Raw genomic sequence first — 18,375 nt, 5'->3', positions numbered from 1 at the left:
GCTGCTTCCTTCTTTCTTTCTTTGCTACCATCCTCTGGATCAAAGCAGCTTCATTTTGTGCTGCACCCAGTGCCAAATGTTCCCTCCAGGTCAGATAGGATTCTATGCACACCTCCCAGCATTCTACATTTACGTTGAACAACTTCATATAATTTTTGCACACATCATGGTGCCACCCTAGAGGGTGACCCCACTTTCTAAAGCCATCTCAAATCTCTTTACATAAAATAGTCTTGGGAATATGCTTTCTTCTCATTCTCTTGACAGGGCCGAGACATCACAGCCTCCTCTTCTTGATAGCAGTTCCTAAGTGTGTCAGTCCATGCTCCAGCATCTCTGTGTTTGGTATTTTGTCTTCCCACTTTATTTTCAGAATCTTATGCAATCATCTCATGTGGAAGCTGTTAAGGCTTTTTATATGCCTAGCATATGTAATCCATGTTTCTGAACCATAAATCAGGGATGACAGCATGCACGTCTTGTAGATTCACATTTTCACCTTAGCTGATAGTTTGCTGTTATTCCATGCACATTTCTGTAATAGCCCAACATTCTTAGCCTCTTTTCTGATTCTGTTAGTCAGTTTAGTCTGAAGGTCAAGATTCCTGTTGCTCATAAAACCAAATAACAAAAGTTGTTGAAATGCCAAAAGATGTATACTCAAGAGTGATATCAGGTATTAGTTCTTCTATCCCTTGGTACATGATCACAGTCTTCTTGATCTGGAACAGAAGTTCCATAAATGGGTTTGACCTAAATCAGTTAAGTCTGAAACTATATCCAACCAGCTTTATCTTAAACCAGTTTTGGTCATTGTGAAAGTGGTTTATTTACACTGAACTTCTGTTGTGTTACTGGGTTAAGCAAGTTCCTGATCACTTAAACTGGTTTATGTGTAACTTCTATCACTAACCCTTGAGACTAATTGTCAACCTGAAGTTCTTGCAGGACTTAGAAGATCTGCCCAAGTGATTTTGTAGTGAATATTCACAACCAAGGCTGTGCCATCAACAAATAAAATCTCACAGAGCCAGCTGTTGAACAAGCTGTTGAACAGGCTGTTGAACAAGCCTCCATCCAGTCTAGTTTCAAGAGAAGTGCCATCATTGTTGTCCTTGAATGCATGAAGAAGCAGGAAAAAAATGTAGATGTTAAAGAGCACAAAAGCTAAGACACACCCTGTTTCATCCTGTTAATGATGCCAAGGGCATTTGATTCTTTGTTTCTATACACTACAGTTGCCTTCATACCTTGATGTAATGAGCGAATGATGTACAGCAGTTTGGGAGGATGTGGCAGGGCACAGGTGGTTAATTTAAGATGCTTAATCAGGCTGCAGATCAGCCTGCAGGTGGGAGCAGACCCAATCAGGTAGTCATATGGCACCCAGGAGGCTGCCTGATTGGTGTAGGACTAGGCAGTCAGTGTATAAGACAGGCCCTAAAAGAAGAACTGGCCAGTTCTGGGAAGCCAGAAGGTGAACATCTCCCAGCCGGAGTACTGCTCCCAGAACACTTGGAGGTCAAAGGTAAGAACTATGGGGGTGGAGGAAGTTCCTGGTCCTGGGGTATGACCTACAACTACACCCTGCTGGGATTGGATGGTGTGGTAGGGCTGCCTGTGGTGGGGCAATCTCCAGGAAATGCCACACCTGTGCCTCCCCGGTGAAAGGCAAGGATGGGGTGCCAAATAGCCTCAGTCCCCCATGACCTGGTGGGTTGCTCTGGGGATAGGACAGGCTAGTGTTCCTTGCACATCATCAGATACCTGAAGCCCAAGGCTGTATGGCCCAAGAAACCTAGTGAGGGGCTGGAGTTGTGACTCAGTAAGGGGCAGAGAATGAGTGAGTCCTGTGAGAGCAGAACAGCGGGCCCAGGAGGGGCCCAGAGAAACCAAAGAGAGGTCAGAGAGTGAGAATAGTGTGTGTAGAGGGGCCCAAGAAGGCAGACCCATCTGGGAGAGAGGGCTAGCCACTCAAGAACCTACCCATAGAAACTTGACTGGCCCATGCTGGGGCCAGGACCATTAGGGTCAAAGGGCAAGAATGCCCACCATGAGGGCAAGAGCCAGGGGACTAGAGTCCCAACAGGGCTAAAGGCGAGACCAGGACTGGTGAGGTCAAATGTACTGGAGGGAGCCACTGCCAAGAGGGAAAGGGGTCTAGGGAGTTTGCAGCCCAGGATGGTGGTGGAGGTTAGGCCGCCTGAGTAGGAGAGATCTAGGTTCGGGTCTAAATGTCACATGGGATTATAGTGAGGTGCAGTGTGGGGCACAGTCATATAGTGATGCCATACACAAGGCCTGGGACATGGTGTAGGGATAGTATGGAGCCATGCATTACACTCTTGGCATCAAAGCATTAAATGGGCAGCCTCTCACCTAGGAACAACTATTTAACTTGGTTACAACAAAGGCATGGCAGGCGAGTAAGGTAGGTGGGCTGCCCTAGAGAGGTGGGTGGGCCAATGTTTGGACCAGCCCCAAGATGTTCCCCTGTCACAGGAGACAGTTATTTCTTCAAGAGAGTAAAAAGGTCCTGTCCGTTGACTGTATGGAAGGCCTTCATCAGATCAATAAAAGGTAGATATAGTAGTTTTTCTCTAGACTTCTCTTGCAGTTGTTTAACCGAAAATATCATATCATGGTAGAGCGTCCTGATCAAAAACTGCATTATCAATCAAGTATTGGAATAAACATAAACATCAAAACAAATAAAATCTATGTCCATTAATAGTGTCTTTGACATATAACTCCATTTTATATAAGATCATGATCCAGTAAAGGATTTAGGTGCCTATAAGGCAGGAACCAAAATACTTAATTTTTAAGCGTATGATGCCTGGAACTCTGGGAACCCAAATCTTTTAAACTCACAAGCAGAAACCAAGATTCTAATAACACCAGGAATCCAGGCGAACACCAGTCCCCATTCAAATTGGGCTCTCCTGTGAGGTTTCTATTGAAGCATATGATATATGACAGACTAAAGGGAGCTACAAACCCCTGACTGGAGGGCTATATAACCCTTCCACTTTATGTAGGGTCCTGTTCCAGCAACAGGATTATTGGGTGTTGATGTCCTGGCCCTTGATGCTTATTTCTGGTTGCTTGGACCACTTGTCCTTGATCTCAATGAGTAGGCTTGACTGCCTATGCTTGGAGCAACCTTGAGATTCAGCAGCAAATTAAAGGGATCTACTCTATGTGACACTGGTCAGGCCACAGCTAGAGTACTACATCCAGTTCTGGGTGCCGCACTTCAACAGGGATGTGGACAACATGGAGAGGGTCCAGAGGAGGGCCACTTACATGATCGGGGACAGCAGGGCAGGCCCTACGAGGAGAGGATACAGGACCTGAACCTGTTCAACCTCCACAAAAGAAGGCTGAGGGGGGATCTAGTGGCCTGTTAAAAACTAGTCAGAGGGGACCAGCAGGCATTGGGGGAGTCCCTGTTCCCCCAAGCACTACCAGGAGTGACTAGAAATAATGGTCACAAGCTGGCAGAGGGTAAATTCAGATTAGACACCAGAAGGCGCTACTTCACTGTCAGGGCAGCTAGGGACTGGAACCAACTTCCAAGAGAAGTGGAGCTGGCTCCTACCCTGGGGGTCTTTAAGATAAGGCTAGACAATAACCTTGCTGGGGCCATTTGACCCCAGTACTCTTTCCTGCCATGGCAGAGGGTCGCATTTGATGATCTGCTCAGGTCCCTTCTGACCCTTCTAACTATGAAACTACTCAAGGCAAACTGGGGGAAATGGACTTACTTAATCTAGAGAATAAGAGACTAAGAGGAGATTTAATAGTAGGACTGTGCGAAGCTTCGGTTGCTGATTTGATTCGGAAGAGATTCAGCCCAATTCAGAGGCTGAATCTCCGAAACCAAATTGTATCATGAGACCCATTAATGTCTCTGAATCAAATCGGAAGCCCCCAGATTGATTTGGAAAGATTCGATGATTCAGCCATAGACACAGCTTTATGTGTTTTTTCTATATACCTTGAGGTACCAGGTGTAACTTGTGAAAGCTGAGATGGTGGAGCAGATGGAGTGTCCCACAGGAACACAGGGGAGTCCCCTGCACACTTAGCAGGGGTCCCAGAAGTGGACCAGAAGTACTTCCTGTTCACTTCCAGGTCCGCCACCAAGTGCACAGGGGATCCCCCCACTCCGCATGCTCCCAGCTCAGTGATCTGCCTTGGAGGGACACTGGGTGCCCTCCAAGACCCAGAAGGCACCAGTCACTGAGCCAGGGGCTGGGGGGGTCCCCCATGTGCTCCATGATGGACCCAGAAGTGGACAAGTATTTCTGGTCCATTTCTGGGTCTGCTGCTGAACTTGCGGGGGACCACCCATGCTCCCATGGGACATTCCATCCACCTCACCATCTCAGCATTCATGAGCCACTCCTGGTATACCTCAAGGTATGTAGAAAAAACATACAAAGCTGAGTCTATGGCCAAATCATAGAATCTTTCCTAATCGAATCAGAGGTTTCCAATTAGATTCGGATAGATTAATGGGTCTCCTGAGTCAATTTGGATTCGGAGATATGGCCACTGAATCAGGCCAAATCTCTTCCAAATCAAATCAGTGACTGAAGATTCTCACAGCCCTAATATTAAATCTCCTCTCAGTCTCCTATTCTCTAGACTAAATAAGCCCATTTCCCTCAGCCTGTTCTCATAAGTCATGTGCCCCAGCCCCCTTACCATTTTTGTTACTCTCCGCTGGACTTTCTCCAATTTGTCCACATCCTTTCTGTAGTGGGGGGCCAGAACTGGACACAATATTCCAGATGTGGCCTCACCAGCGCTGAATAGAGGGGGATAATCACTTTCCTTGACTTACTGCCAACGCACCTACAAATGCAGCCCAGTATTCCATTAACCTTCTTGGCAACAAGGGCACACTGCTGGCTCAGATTCAGCTTATTATCCACTATAACCCCTAGGTCCTTTTCTGCAGAGTGGTTGCCCAGCCAGTCAGCCCCCAGCCTGTACTGTTGTTCTGTTGGTCTGTCCTAAGTCCAGGACTTTACACTTGTCCTTGTTGAACCTCATGAGATTCCTTTTGCCCCAATCCTCCAAATTGTCTAGGTCACTCTGAATCCTAGCCCTACCCTCCAGTATATCTTCTACTACCTGCAGCTTGGTGTCATCTGCAAACTTGCATGCTTGCATGCTATGCCATCTTTCAGGTCATTGATGAATATATTGAACAAAACCAGCCCCAGGACTGACCCCTATCCCACTCCACTTGATAACAGCTGCTAACTAGACATTGAGCCATTGATTACTACTGTCTGAACCCGCTGCTCCTGCCAGTTTTCTATCCACCTTAAAGTCCATTCATCCAGCCCATACTTCTTTAGGTTGCCTGTGAGAATGTTGAGCGATACTATCAAAAACCTTGCAAAATCAAGGTATACCACACCCACTGGTCTCCCTGTATCCATAGAGCCAGTCACGTCATCATAGAAGGCAATCAGGTTGGTCAGGCATGACTTGTCCCTGGTGAATCCATGCTGACTGTTCCTATTCACCTCTTTCTCCTCCAAGTGCTTAAAAATAGATTTCTTGAGGATCTTCTCCATGATTTTTTCTGAGGATTGAGGTGAAGATGACTGGTCTGTAGTTCCCTGGATCCTCCATTTTCTCTTTCTTAAATATGGGCATTATGTTTGCCCTTTTTCAGTCATCCAGGACTTCTCATGATCATCATGTGTTTTCAAAGATGATAGCCAGTGGCTCTGAAATCATATCAGCCAACTCCCTCAGTACCTTTGGGTGCATCCCATCTGGCCCCATGGACTAGTGCATGTCCAGCTTCTCTAAATAGTCCTGTTCTTCTCTAAATAGACCTGTTCTTCTGCCACTGTTGGCTGCTCACCTCCTTCCCATACTGTGCTGCCTGTTGAAATGGTGTGGGAGCTCACCTTGCCTGTGAAGACTGATGTGAAAAAGGCATTGAGAACTTCAGCCTTTTCTGCATCCTCTGTCACAAGGTTGACTCCCCCATTCAGTAAGGGACCCACACTTTCCCTGATCCTTCTCATGCTACTAACATACTTGTAGAAATCCTTCTTGCTACCCATCACATCCTTTGCTAGCTGCAATTCCAATTGTGCTTTGGCTGGCCTTCCTGATTTCATCCCTGCATGCCCAAGCAATGCTCTTATATTCTTCTCTAGTTATTGTCCAAGTTTCACCTCATATAAACTTCCTTTTTGTGATGTAATTTATTAAAGAATTCTTTGCTAAGCCACATATTTGTGGAAAAATCAAAAAATAGCAAACTGTAAAAGGAATATATTTCCTTAACATTTTAATCAGGCAGTGAATTCAGTTATTATCATGCACTTCAACAGAATAACAAGTAGCACATCAATTTGGTTGCTTCAACCTCAAAACAATACTGTCCCTGGACTTTCCTATAAAATCTATCAATATGTGTAAAAATCATACAATATGTCTCATTAATAACAATCCCAAAAATCAAAAAAGCAATATTATTTGCATGTAAAGTTAAAATCTGGTATATCTAAAATTCTTTGGCTGTTTTAAAAAATTTTTTTCAAGAACATGTCTGTTTGGAGTTCTTAGTGCTCTTAAAACTTTGATCTACATTAATTTAATATAAAAGTACCTAATTAATACGACTCCTTTACTTTTCCCTTTGGCTCTTATTAAACCTAACTTCATTCCTCAGTAAATTATTCTTTTTAACTTTTGGGGCAACAATTCCACACTCTGCTAGGGTGAGATCAAATTGTAACCAATCACTATCATAATTTTATAACTGGTTTATACATTGATTTGAAAATCTTTATTTTCCACATATACTACTGTTTGTTACACATAAAACTATGTATAAATAACAATAATTTTATTTTTATGCTTTATTAAGTTAATAACCAAGACAATATAACCATTAATTTAATATAACTAAAATTATAGTATCACTAAATAATGTGCATTTAAGACTACTTTGTACCCATAATGATTCCTCCCAATAATTGTGTTGCTTGGCTTCAAGCATAACTGTTAAAACTATTTCATTTTATTTTTTTATTTGATTTTCAGGTTTCATTGAATGCTCATTTTTCCTCTGCATTCACTTTTATTACAGAAGTGATTCCAAAAATGGGAATAGCAAACACAGTGGTATGGACTATTGTACTGTGATCAATACATCCTAACAAAATATTTGAACCTGTGGTTTGCACTCAAATGATCCATGATGACATATTTTATGTTCACAAAAAAGTATCACAAAAAAACCATGCACTTTCACTAAATGACAGCATAGTAACAATGTTGCCATAGTAACATGTGTAGACACACCCAAAACCATGTGCTTAAAAAGCAAGGACTCATCGCTACAACATCAGGGTGGTTTGGTCAGTCACAGGTATCAGGGAGCCACTAGAGAAATACAGTTGTGAAAAGGCCAATAGGTTCTAATCCTCTTTTTTTTATTTGCAATAGCCCCTAGCTGTGTCATCTTCAAATTGAATGAGGAGCCATCAGGTTCTAGTACCAAGATTTCTGATAAAAATTTTAAATAAAATACGTCCCAAGAGCAAACTCTAAAAACGTGTCTCGTAACAGTACTCTACTCCAATATTCACCTTTCATCATAAGCTTATAGCTTTGGGGCATGATCTGCACCTTAGTCTATGTATGTAGAGTGCTCAGCAAAATGGGACTACCTCATTCTCAGTTGAGGGGTCTATTTCTTAACATAGTATAAACCAATAAAAATGGCTGTGTGTAGACAAAACAAGGGTATGTGTGCATGACACTTTAAAGCAGGCTAAATGTTTTTGCAGCATTTTAATGGTGTTGGTGTTTGCATGCCTTAGCAGCATATTGCACATTAATTCCAGCTGCGGTAGGAAATTCAACGGCATAATGCACCTTAAACGACTTGGGATGCAGCAAACTAAAACTCCTCTGAAGAGGAATCCCTGCAGGCAGCCTTGCAGCAGTCTGGGAAGGCAGGCTCTGCCCAAGAGAGGGGGGAAAAAAGCGTAGTGAGCATGACTCCCTCCCACCCTCACCTGGCCTGAAGCCTGCCTGTCTACCTGAGCTGTGCAGGGATCTGGTGCCTCCCTCCACAGCTGCAGTGCCCCCAGGGACCACCTGCACCGGGTGCCTGTGGGCAGATGCCACCTGTGGGTGGGGGCACTGCTGCTGCGGAGGAAAGCACGTGGGGGATTTAATCAGCCCTAAATTGAAGCGGTGTTTTTAAAAACCCACTGCTTCAACTTAGGGCCCCTATTTCATCTACACATGCCCAGTAACACCAGTGAAATGAAAATAAAGCAAATATAAACAACTAAATGTTAAAATAGAATAAGAATCACCAGCATCAAATTCTTACAGCTTGCCATTCTTAGTGGCTCCTTGATCAGTCACATAGCCTGAAGCATAATAGTCTAGTCCAGCATCCACTGAAACCAATGGAAATGCTTTCCCTCTGTTAAGAGAAAATTAGGCTCTGAGTTAGGATTTCCATTTTTGCACGGTGGGGGTGGTACCTGAATCTGGTACTACTATATAGGATCTTGTTTAGTTATTAGACCTCATGCTTAATGATGGATGATCAGAATGGTAAGTTTTCCTTCTGTGTGGGTGCATCTACATGAAACACTACATCACTGTAGTGACAAACTATGGCAATGTAGCTCATTGCTATGACAACATAGCACCAGTAGGCACTAACCACGATGCCACCGCTACTGCACAGTAACAATAAGCAACTGTGCAGTAGCTCATTGTTACTGTGCAATAGAGTTGGAGATGGCCCATGCACCAGTGAGATTGCTAAAGCAAGTACTAAATGATTTTACAGTACCAACAGCACAGTGAAGCACATATAGACACATCCAGTGTTGGTCTATTGTTGCACATAGATTAGGGGGTTTTTCTTCTTTGCTTGATTGCCAAAGATGGTAATACCTGACTTCTCAGTTCCCAGAACATCAAAACCTTCCCTAGTGGCTGTTGAAATTTCATCTTAGAATTATTCTATGAGTTTTTCTAAGAAGTCATGTCAACTTTAGGCAGTTTAGAAAAAGACTAAGCTATAGGTATGCTATGTAGCTTTTAGAAACACATTTTCAGGAAGAAATAATTCTTTAGTAGCCTGATTTGTTTTTCTTTGTCTCTTTAAAGTATGCATGCAGTCATCAGGCATTTTACAGTTTATTTTGCTGGTCTTTCCTTGAACAGAAGCCAGGGATAATTTACCTTTTCATCTTGAGGTGTTGGGGAGCAGGAAGTGATTTTTCCATATAGGGAAGTTACATCAGCAAGGGACAGGAAATCGAGTGCTATGAGCCTCCTGAGGTGTCAAGTGGAAAAATGAGAGGTTTAAGGACTTCACCATACCTTTCAAAATGCCTTAGGGATCAATGCTTAAGAAAGTAAATGATGCAGCTGAGCTTTATCAAAAAAAAACAGTCTATAAAACAAGTTAAAGTACAAAGACCACGCCAATCAAGAAATACGAAATGGCCTTTTAGAAATCAAAATATTGTCTGGCTTATAGTATTCAGCCATTTGATCAATACTTTTGCTAATACAGGATTACTCCCTATATTCTTGACTACATTATTCACCTCTTCGTGGTTGCTTTAACTGCTGGGGTTGCCACTACCCCTGAGATAATTTACCTCAGTTATATTCATTTTCTTCACATTCTGTTCTCTGTTCTGGGCTGCCTTTCTTTGCTCTTTACCACGTTTTTTGGCATGTCTACTAGGCCCTTGTTACACTTTACACTGTGAGCTGCTCAAATGTTGATCAGTGTGGGTGTATCTACATGTGCAATTAGCACATCACATTAAATTCAATGCTAAATTAGTCAGCTCCCTAGTAAAGTGCATGAGTAGATGTAGCCTGTTAGTACTAGCTCGAGCAGTCACACGTTCAAGTCAATAGCAGCCTGGGGGACTAAAAGATAAGAATCCCCCACACCTCCGGACAGGGCTTCTCCTAGCCTCCTGCCCCCTAGGGCTCTTCATTCCCGCCCCCCACATCCAGTTCTCCTCTGCCCCCATGGATCTCCCTACCCCTTGGGAAATCACTCCACTCCACCTACTTGTGACTGTCCAATCTGTCCTGAGAGAGCAGACAGGGGAGGATTCACTTGCCTTCCCAACCCCTGTTGCTGCCACTGCCAGGTTGCTGCTGCACTTCTCCAGGTTGAACCCAGCCCACTGGCAGAGGTAGCCAGGTAGATAGGTTAACCCTTCCCTGTCTGCTCCCCTGGGACAGACAGCATGGGCAGCCACTAGCAAGCACAGAGGTGAGGCAGAGGGTAGTAGGTATGGATGAGGGGTTCTGGGAAGGGTGAGGAGGGTATTGAAACCAATTAGAAGGTGGATCTCTCCATAGCTTAAGTCACTCATTGAAATGCTTGGTTGGAGGGGCAGAGGATTACAGAAGAGAGGAGTTTGGGGGAATGGAAGAGAGTAGTTTAGGTCAGTGGTAAAATAGAGGGATTATGAGGAGAGGGATGAGTGGGCATAAGTAGCTGAAGAAAGGAAAGTGAATGAGAGGCCAAGAGGAAGTGAAGCATAAGGAAAGTTACGGGACTCTGGGGACGTGTGTCAAGGTGACAGGGATTTGGGATGTATGTGCCCATTATCACCACATTCTCCCCTCTTGTATGCATCATGCGACTATGGGGTACTATTACTCAAGTACATTTCACCTTTCACCTGTGCCAAACAGGAACTGCCTGGTGCTCTAGAGCAGGTGCTCTACAGCTAAACATTTAGTCTGATACAGAGAAAGAACACTCTGTCCTTATTCCTTTTATAATTCCTATGCTCTCATTTAAACTGAAAGATCATCTCCCACATAACTACTAATAGACTTTATAATAAACATGACCAACTTCTGTTACAAGCTACACAGTTCTATGATGTAAAGTTAGGGTTATGTGAGTGGGTACCTTTTTAACACCTCTAAAGATACTGGAGCATATAATCAAGCATTTGATTTGTGGGTACCAGGAAGATAGCTGGGTGATATTTAACAACCAACATGGATTTGTCAAAAGTAAGCAAGGCCTAGTTGATCTGATTTTATTCCATAAGGTGCAGGGACTCATGGTATTGCTTGCAGCACTGCTGCCATTCTCTAGTAACAAAATTGTATCTATTGTACAAGTCATCACTGAGTCATTTGAAACTACATTGGGATTCAGTGGATGCGTCTACACATGACACTGTGTCATCATAGCAATGAGCTATGGCAAGGTAGCATTAATGGCAAAAACCATGATGCCACAGCTATGTCACTGTAGCAACACATGTTGCAGCTAAACATAACCTTGCGTGGGCAGCATGGTCTAGTATGGGCTGTTACTGCACCATTATTCCAGGTTATCTTCATTACTTGATTTTGGAACGCAGATAGAGTGAGCCCACTGGATACAAATTTCTAGTCAAGTAAAATGATACAGAATTTGTTTAGGGCACCTTTTCTAGTCCTCTGCCCATATGGGTTGAGCAGATGGGAACCTAAGGCCTGTCTGGCTGCCAAGTAGTAGACCTCAGTTCCAAGTACAAAATTACCTTCATACAATTATTCTCTCTGTATAGATCCATAAATAGAGGCTTCTAGTAATCATTAGCACCTGCTCGCATCCCACTGGCCCACTGCTGTAGGACTTGCTACCAAAGTAAGACATCTATGTGTGTCTTCATTTAACAGGAGAATCCTACTGCACATCAGCACCTGCACAATATTTTGCAGGAAGGAAACCTTAAGCCAATGGCAAGGAAAATCTAGATGATCAGCAGCAATCCTGGTTTTCTCTGATAATCCCATCCCTCCTCCTCCCTTCCCCCACCCCCTCCCAAATTCTGGGTTTTAAAAGTAATCCCAAATCCAGATTTTTCCATGATTAAAATGAAACACCACTAATAGATAGATAGATAGATAGATAGATAGATAGATAGATAGATAGAAGTATTTATTTTTAGTCATGGAAAAATCTGGATTTGGGGTTAATTTATTAATCCAAAGCTTGGGGATTTTTTTTTTATCAGAGAAAACCAGGATTCCTGATGATAGATTTCTATACAGCTGCAGCCTTCATCTGCCTTTGCAACCATTGTAAGGTATGCTGCCCTCATCCTCCTGCTCTGCCATTGAGGGTTTTTATTTTTTTTTCAGAATAAAAATAAGTATGAGCCTGGAAACTTTGCCACCATGGATGACCCTACCAGGAGTACAAAACTACAGATGAAGTTGCTTTCAAGGTCATTGATATCACACAAGCCTCTCTACTATGTCCAGTTTGCAATTCTTGGGATATAAGACTTCAAAAAACAGATGTGAGATTTGTAGTGAGATAACAATATGATTCAACAGTGTAATACTTCTGCAAAAGAGATGGAGAACATACTGGGATATGTTAACAGGTGTTTTGTAGGCAAGTCACAGGAAGTGTTTCTTCTACTTTCTTCACAACTTACATAACTTATCTTACATAAAATATCATGTCCAGTTTGGGGCAGTGCATTTCAAGAAGGATGTGGACAAACTGGACTGAGCCCAGAGGAGCTCACATGTTATTATTAGGGGTCCAGTAAACCTAGCATGTGAGAAGAATTGCAAGAACTGAGATTATTTAACCTCTAAAAGAGAAGACTGAAAGGTGGGTTTCATAACAGTCTTCAAATGCAAAAAGAAAGGCTAGGAAGAAGATAGTTATCAGTTGTTCACTTTGTCCACAGAGAACAGGACAAAAAGTAAGAAGCTTAAATTTAATCCTGGGAGACTTAGGTAAGACATTAGGGTGAACTGAGGAAGAAAGGATGTTTAAACACAGGAAAGATTGCCTAGATATATAAGCTCAATCATTGTAAATATCTGAGTGCCAATTGGGCAAATATTTTATTTGAGATGGTTTAGATGGGAAATATCCTGCCTTGAGCAGGGTTTTGGACTAAACTATTTGGGGTCCTTTCCAGCCCTCTTTTCCAAGATTCTACTCTTTTCCTGGTTTTCCAAAGTTTAAGTTCTGCTTAATTTAGCATCCTGGCAACCTTTACTCCATGTTAATGATGATTTTATTTTTTAATGTTCTTATATGTTCCTTTAGATGGATGACTTCTTTTATGGCTGTAAAAGAAGGATACAAGGTTTTTTGGAGTGAGTGAATTTTTTGTAAATTTTGTAGACCTAATCCTCAGTACATTTTGTCCTGTTGTATTTCTCTTCATTCCTACCATGATTGCCAACCTCTTCGATAGCACTGCTATCAAACATTGAACTTTTCCTTGACATTTTCAAAAGATGAAGTGTTGTTGAAAGTGGATTCATTTCGGTTGTGGAAATATTCCTTGAGGAGGAGACATCAGAAGAATTCTTCTAGTTCTCTACTGTGTAGTATTTTATTAGAGAATTTTTCTAGACAGAAATTCAGGCCTTTAGAAAGAGATTTTTCAGCTTTGAAAAATATTATCCACACTTATGACTGTGTGGGGATAATATTTGAAGACTAATTGGTTCTTTCAGTTTTATTGAGTATGAGTTGGAATGTTGTAAGCTGTTGGTGTTGTTTTTCTGATGGTTGTTTTGTGGTTGGGCAAGTTGTTCCTGAAGTAATGGGTTCCATTTCTTTTTTTTTATGTTGGATGGATGTTGTAGAAAATCTTTGGTAGTTTCTTTATTTACAATGTATAATGTTTGGGAAGATATCTGGTTTTTTCCCTTTTAAGTTGTTGCAGCATGTGTTGATTTCCTTCTTGAGTTGATCTCTTTTGGAATAGGTTAGGTGAAGAAGATGATTTCTAAGTTTTTCTGAAGTTCTCCTGCATAGTTGTGAAGCATATCTGGAGTTGTGTGTAGTAGTTAGAGGATTGTAGATGTTCAGTCCTCTGGGAACATTGTTGCTTTTCTTAAACAGACTGGGCACTTGCTTTCACAAAAGGCTAGGACTGCCTGCAAAGCAGCTGAGACCCACCAGGAATGTTTGTAGGGACACTAAACCCCACTGGCTGTTTGCAGGAGTGGGAGGTGGCTGAAATTGTAGGAGTAGGCTGTGAAGGAAAGGCAGTATCAATATAGCAAGGGTAGGCCTCATCCTAGCTTTGTACAAGTAGTTTTTGTTTTGGCCTGCTCAATGAACCAAACTGAGGGAATTCACCCCATGGGACTGCTGGTTCGGGTGAGAGAGCCCATTGGACTGCTGATCAGAACTAGAGTCTTCAGAGCCATAGGGAAGACTTCAAAGACAGCCCAGATGTGTGCATGCTGAGAGAGGAACTTAAAGTTGCTCCTCTCCTGCAGGACTAAGGTTCTACTCCGTACTTTCAATACCATCAGGTCATGGCAGGTGAGAGAGAAGTAAGCACCTTTGGATGAGGGGAGGGCCAACAAATTAGGTTTGACTGCTAGGGGCAGCAGACTATGCTGATGAGCCCTCGGATGGTTACACACCCTCCAAGCAATAAATAGATAAACAGAATGAAATGACCCTCTGTATCCAGGAGCTCATAGGTTAGAGCACTCACTTCAGATAGGTGAGTAATCATTCATTGCCTCATGTGGAGATAGACTTTTAGCACAAATGGCTTTCCTTCTAAGTCAGTGCTCTAATCAGTGAACTATTCAAGGTGTCCTATGGTGAGTTCTGTCATTTACTCCAGTTGAAACTGTTCAATTTTAGAAAATACAATATTTAATACTTATTGAGCCAGGCAGTAAAAGAATGAGTATAGCCTGATGATTCAAGAACCCTAGTTTCTAGCTCTTGCACCTATGGCTTCTTCGTAAAGGACACATCTACATGTCACTGTAGCAACACAGTATGTCACTGTATGACATGGTACAGTGATGTAGTGATCACATGAGTCTACATGTGACTGGCCGCTACTCTGCCATGGTGGAGTGCTTTCCAGTTTTACTGCACTGCTATGGCAAACTAGTGGCTAAAACTGTGCACCATGCACACAACGCAGTATGGGCGGTTACTGTGCCATGCTTCAGTGCTTCCAAAAGAAGTACTAAAGCACAGCACAGTAACAATGTTGCCATAGGGTGACATGTAGATGCTCCCAAAGATACTTAAACAATCATAGGGACATAGACTCCCATGTCTCCCTTCCCAAATAAAATCTGTAACCATCAGGTTAGAGAATCATGATTATTCCCTCTTCTCTAATAAATATTTAAGTAGTATGACAGCAGCAATAAAATGAATTAAGAACACCCTACACTTTATAGGCTAGGATCCATGGTGCCCACAGCAAATTAAGTGTTCTAATTACTGTAAAGTACTGAATCTAAGGTGGGGGGAGACCATTCCTAGCTCCTCATTTTCCAAGTGTGCTTTCTCCACTGAGGACACCTCCCAGAGTAAGCTTTGTAAAAAAGATAGGTGAAGAAATGCCTACTTTATGGATCCTAATGGGGCATATGTGTAAGCTGTGCATTGAGTGTTATATGTGGAAGATAAACTATTTTACTCAGAAGGAATTTTACTTGGAAAAATGTAGACTTCTATGGGCTCACTATAGTTATCAGAGCAGTTAGTACCAGAGCAGGGTTTTGGGAGTTCTAAATTTTGAGTTGAGGACCATTCCGTATGGTTAGGCAGCACTTTGGCACTTTTTGGATCAATTTTTGGATCAATTTCCTTACCTCTCTATCCTGTTTAATTTCTGCTCTTTTTGATTTACAGTTTAGCATGGAAATTTACGGTGGGATGGAAGGAAGAGAATCTCTATGTGCTTGTGCAGCACTTAAAATAAAAACTCATTTTCATTTGGGACATCCTAGTCCTCAACTAATACAAATAATAAATAATAATGATTTAGGCAGAATTCTGTCCATGTGGGATTCCTCATTTACAAACTAATTTGAATGAATATTTCATGTAGGCACTGTATCAAGTCATTTATTGAAGTCAAGGGGAAAAAAATATCCCTGATGTAACACTACTGTGTTCAGTGAAGTTACACTGAAATGAATTTGGCATATAGTACATCTGTTGCTTAGTGAATACTTCTTTGTGTATGGACCAAATTGATTATTCATTCAACAGAAATTCAGTTAAATAAATATGATAAATGCAGATAAAGCAGAATATTTTTTGCAACAAGTATATCCAATATATTGAAGACATCTCTAATATAAAATGGATTAAAAGACCAGAGATGTAAAAAAAAGGCTGTGAAGCAATCAAAATTTACATACATGAAGCCAGGGAGGCTATTCTATGGAGGAATACTTTAGGGATGATTTAGCAGCAGCTGGTTGCTTTTTGTTTGTCTGAATATGTTTAAAGAATTCACCACACTTCATCTACATGTTCATGCATATGTATATTTCAACCTTCACTAATTCTATTCACATTCAATTTCATTCAACATTGTACAAGAGTTCTTTCTCTTTTTTTCCTCCTAATATAATCCTGAACACTCTTTTCACATAAGTATTGCTCATGGGGAACTGCTCAAGCACACTCCACTGATTTTCATTGGGGTGGAGCCTCATGATGAAACTCACAAGTTTCCATGCTTCTTTTCTCTACAGATACCTGGAGTTCTGCCTCTTTTCTTAGAAGTACACTACATAAATATATCTTTATGCAATAATAGTCATACAAAAGGGAAATAAAAGGGTTTTCACTGAATGGTTAGGGTGTGTGTGTTGCCTAGATACTGAAAGAACAGTGCTTTAGAAATATGCAGAGGATAGTGACAGAAATGATGGTATTCCAGTCGTTCACTTCAGAAGGCATTTCACTCTTTTAAAAATGTATTTGTAGCAAAAGGGATAGATACTTGGTTGCAAACAGCAGAGACAGTACCAGATACTTCCCTGCTTCTCTGTTTCTAGGAGCTGCTTTTACATATTGCCAGTTGGCAACCATCCACAAAATACCATCTGTGAGATGAAGATCACTAGAACACATTGCATTCTTCCACCTCTGGAATCTTGGGGATTGGAGAGAAGAGATGGGAGGAAGGGAAAGTAATAGTTTGATGATATAACTTTTAGAGATTTTTTAAAAACATCCAAATGGGCACTTTGGAGTTAATCTACACCTTTGCACTAGGGTCTGATAAATGGAACAAAAAATCTCCCCTACAATTTGACTCATTTGACATGTTTAAAAATGGCTCTCAAGGTCTGGGCTTCCACAAATAAGTCAAGGAAAAATAAACTCATCTTCTAGGTTGGACATATTTTAAAAACCAGCAGCATTCCTTTCGTTTGAGATTCCAAGTTCATCTGGCAGTACAGCTTTCCATCTATAATTTAGGATACCCAGCAGCCAAATACCAAAACTCTGTGAGTGTCTGAATTTGGATTCTGACTGGATATGGAATACAATGCTGATAATCCCAGTAGTCTGTGGCAAACTGGTGTCTGTAAACAAATGTATGGATTTGTGCTCCTTACCCCTTAAATTTGTTGAGAGTTCAGTATTTGGGGAACAAAGTAATTAACCATTGTATCCCACTCATCTTCAGGAGATCATAATCTAGAAGACATTCAGCAGTGGCTCTGCCTATGTACTTGCAGATGTATTACAGAAAGGTATTAGAATTAGTGGTGTAAAAATCTCACTTAAGGGACAACTCTGGAAAGCCTTGAGCACCTTTTAGGTGCTTGAAAGCATCAATGAAGGAAATGAGAATTTGCAGGAAGATCATTCAGCAAATGTAAAGGTTTAGCTATAAATTACAAGGTCTTTTGTGTTACATATAACTCAAAGTTTTAATTTGGCTCCTAAATAAAGCATGATTATAAAAGTTAGCTATTGCAATTTTGTTTTTTCTCATGTGTTTAGAGCCAGGGAGGGTAATTATTTGGGCTGGAGGGCCTCTTAGGGAGTTTGGTGAGTTGTTGTGGGCCAAGGGGGTGCTGACCTGGCCTGGTGTGGTGGCGAGGGTGATGCTGATCTGGCTTGCTGCCCCAGCCCCACTGTGTACATGGGGTAGTAGAACCAGCTGCATGCACCACAACCTGGGCTGCCCTCATGCCTGTTTCAGGCAGGGCTGAGAGACCCACTGTGGGCTGGATAAAATCCCTTGGCAGACCAGATCCAGCTCCTGGGCCAAGATAAATTTTGCCCACCCCTGGTTTAGAGTCTCATGTTTCCACTGGATAAACATTAGTGAGGCAAAGTGAAAACAAAGCTGTCTTATTTTTACTTATTTCTGTTTATTTACTTACTATTTTGCTTTGGTCTAGAAGCTCTGGAAAGTGAGAAATGTTCCTTCCATGTGTTTCTCTAATTTAGAAGGTTTGCTTTTCAAACTCTGTACACTTCGTGTGACCATAGGGCTGTATGATACTAAGGCCTCCTCTGCACATTATATCTATTGCACT

The 18,375-nt window shown here is 41.8% G+C and overlaps 1 long non-coding RNA gene across 1 annotated transcript; it reads right to left on the bottom strand.

Annotated features, from left to right (window-relative positions):
- Positions 1-2,119: 2,119 nt before the first annotated feature.
- LOC109302560 lies at positions 2,120-10,801 on the bottom strand. The gene is made up of 3 exons (XR_002098840.1): positions 10,791-10,801; positions 2,856-2,861; positions 2,120-2,230 (listed from the first exon to the last, which is right to left on the bottom strand). It is a non-coding gene; the product is annotated as an uncharacterized LOC109302560 (long non-coding RNA).
- Between the last annotated feature and the right edge of the window lie 7,574 nt (positions 10,802-18,375).

The sequence above is a fragment of the Gavialis gangeticus genome, unplaced genomic scaffold (genome assembly GCF_001723915.1).
Source record: "Gavialis gangeticus isolate Ggan-Ray unplaced genomic scaffold, GavGan_comp1, whole genome shotgun sequence".
NCBI lineage: Eukaryota > Metazoa > Chordata > Crocodylia > Gavialidae > Gavialis > Gavialis gangeticus.
Note: the sequence above shows the minus strand (reverse complement) of the source record. Positions and strands in the feature narration are given on the sequence as shown.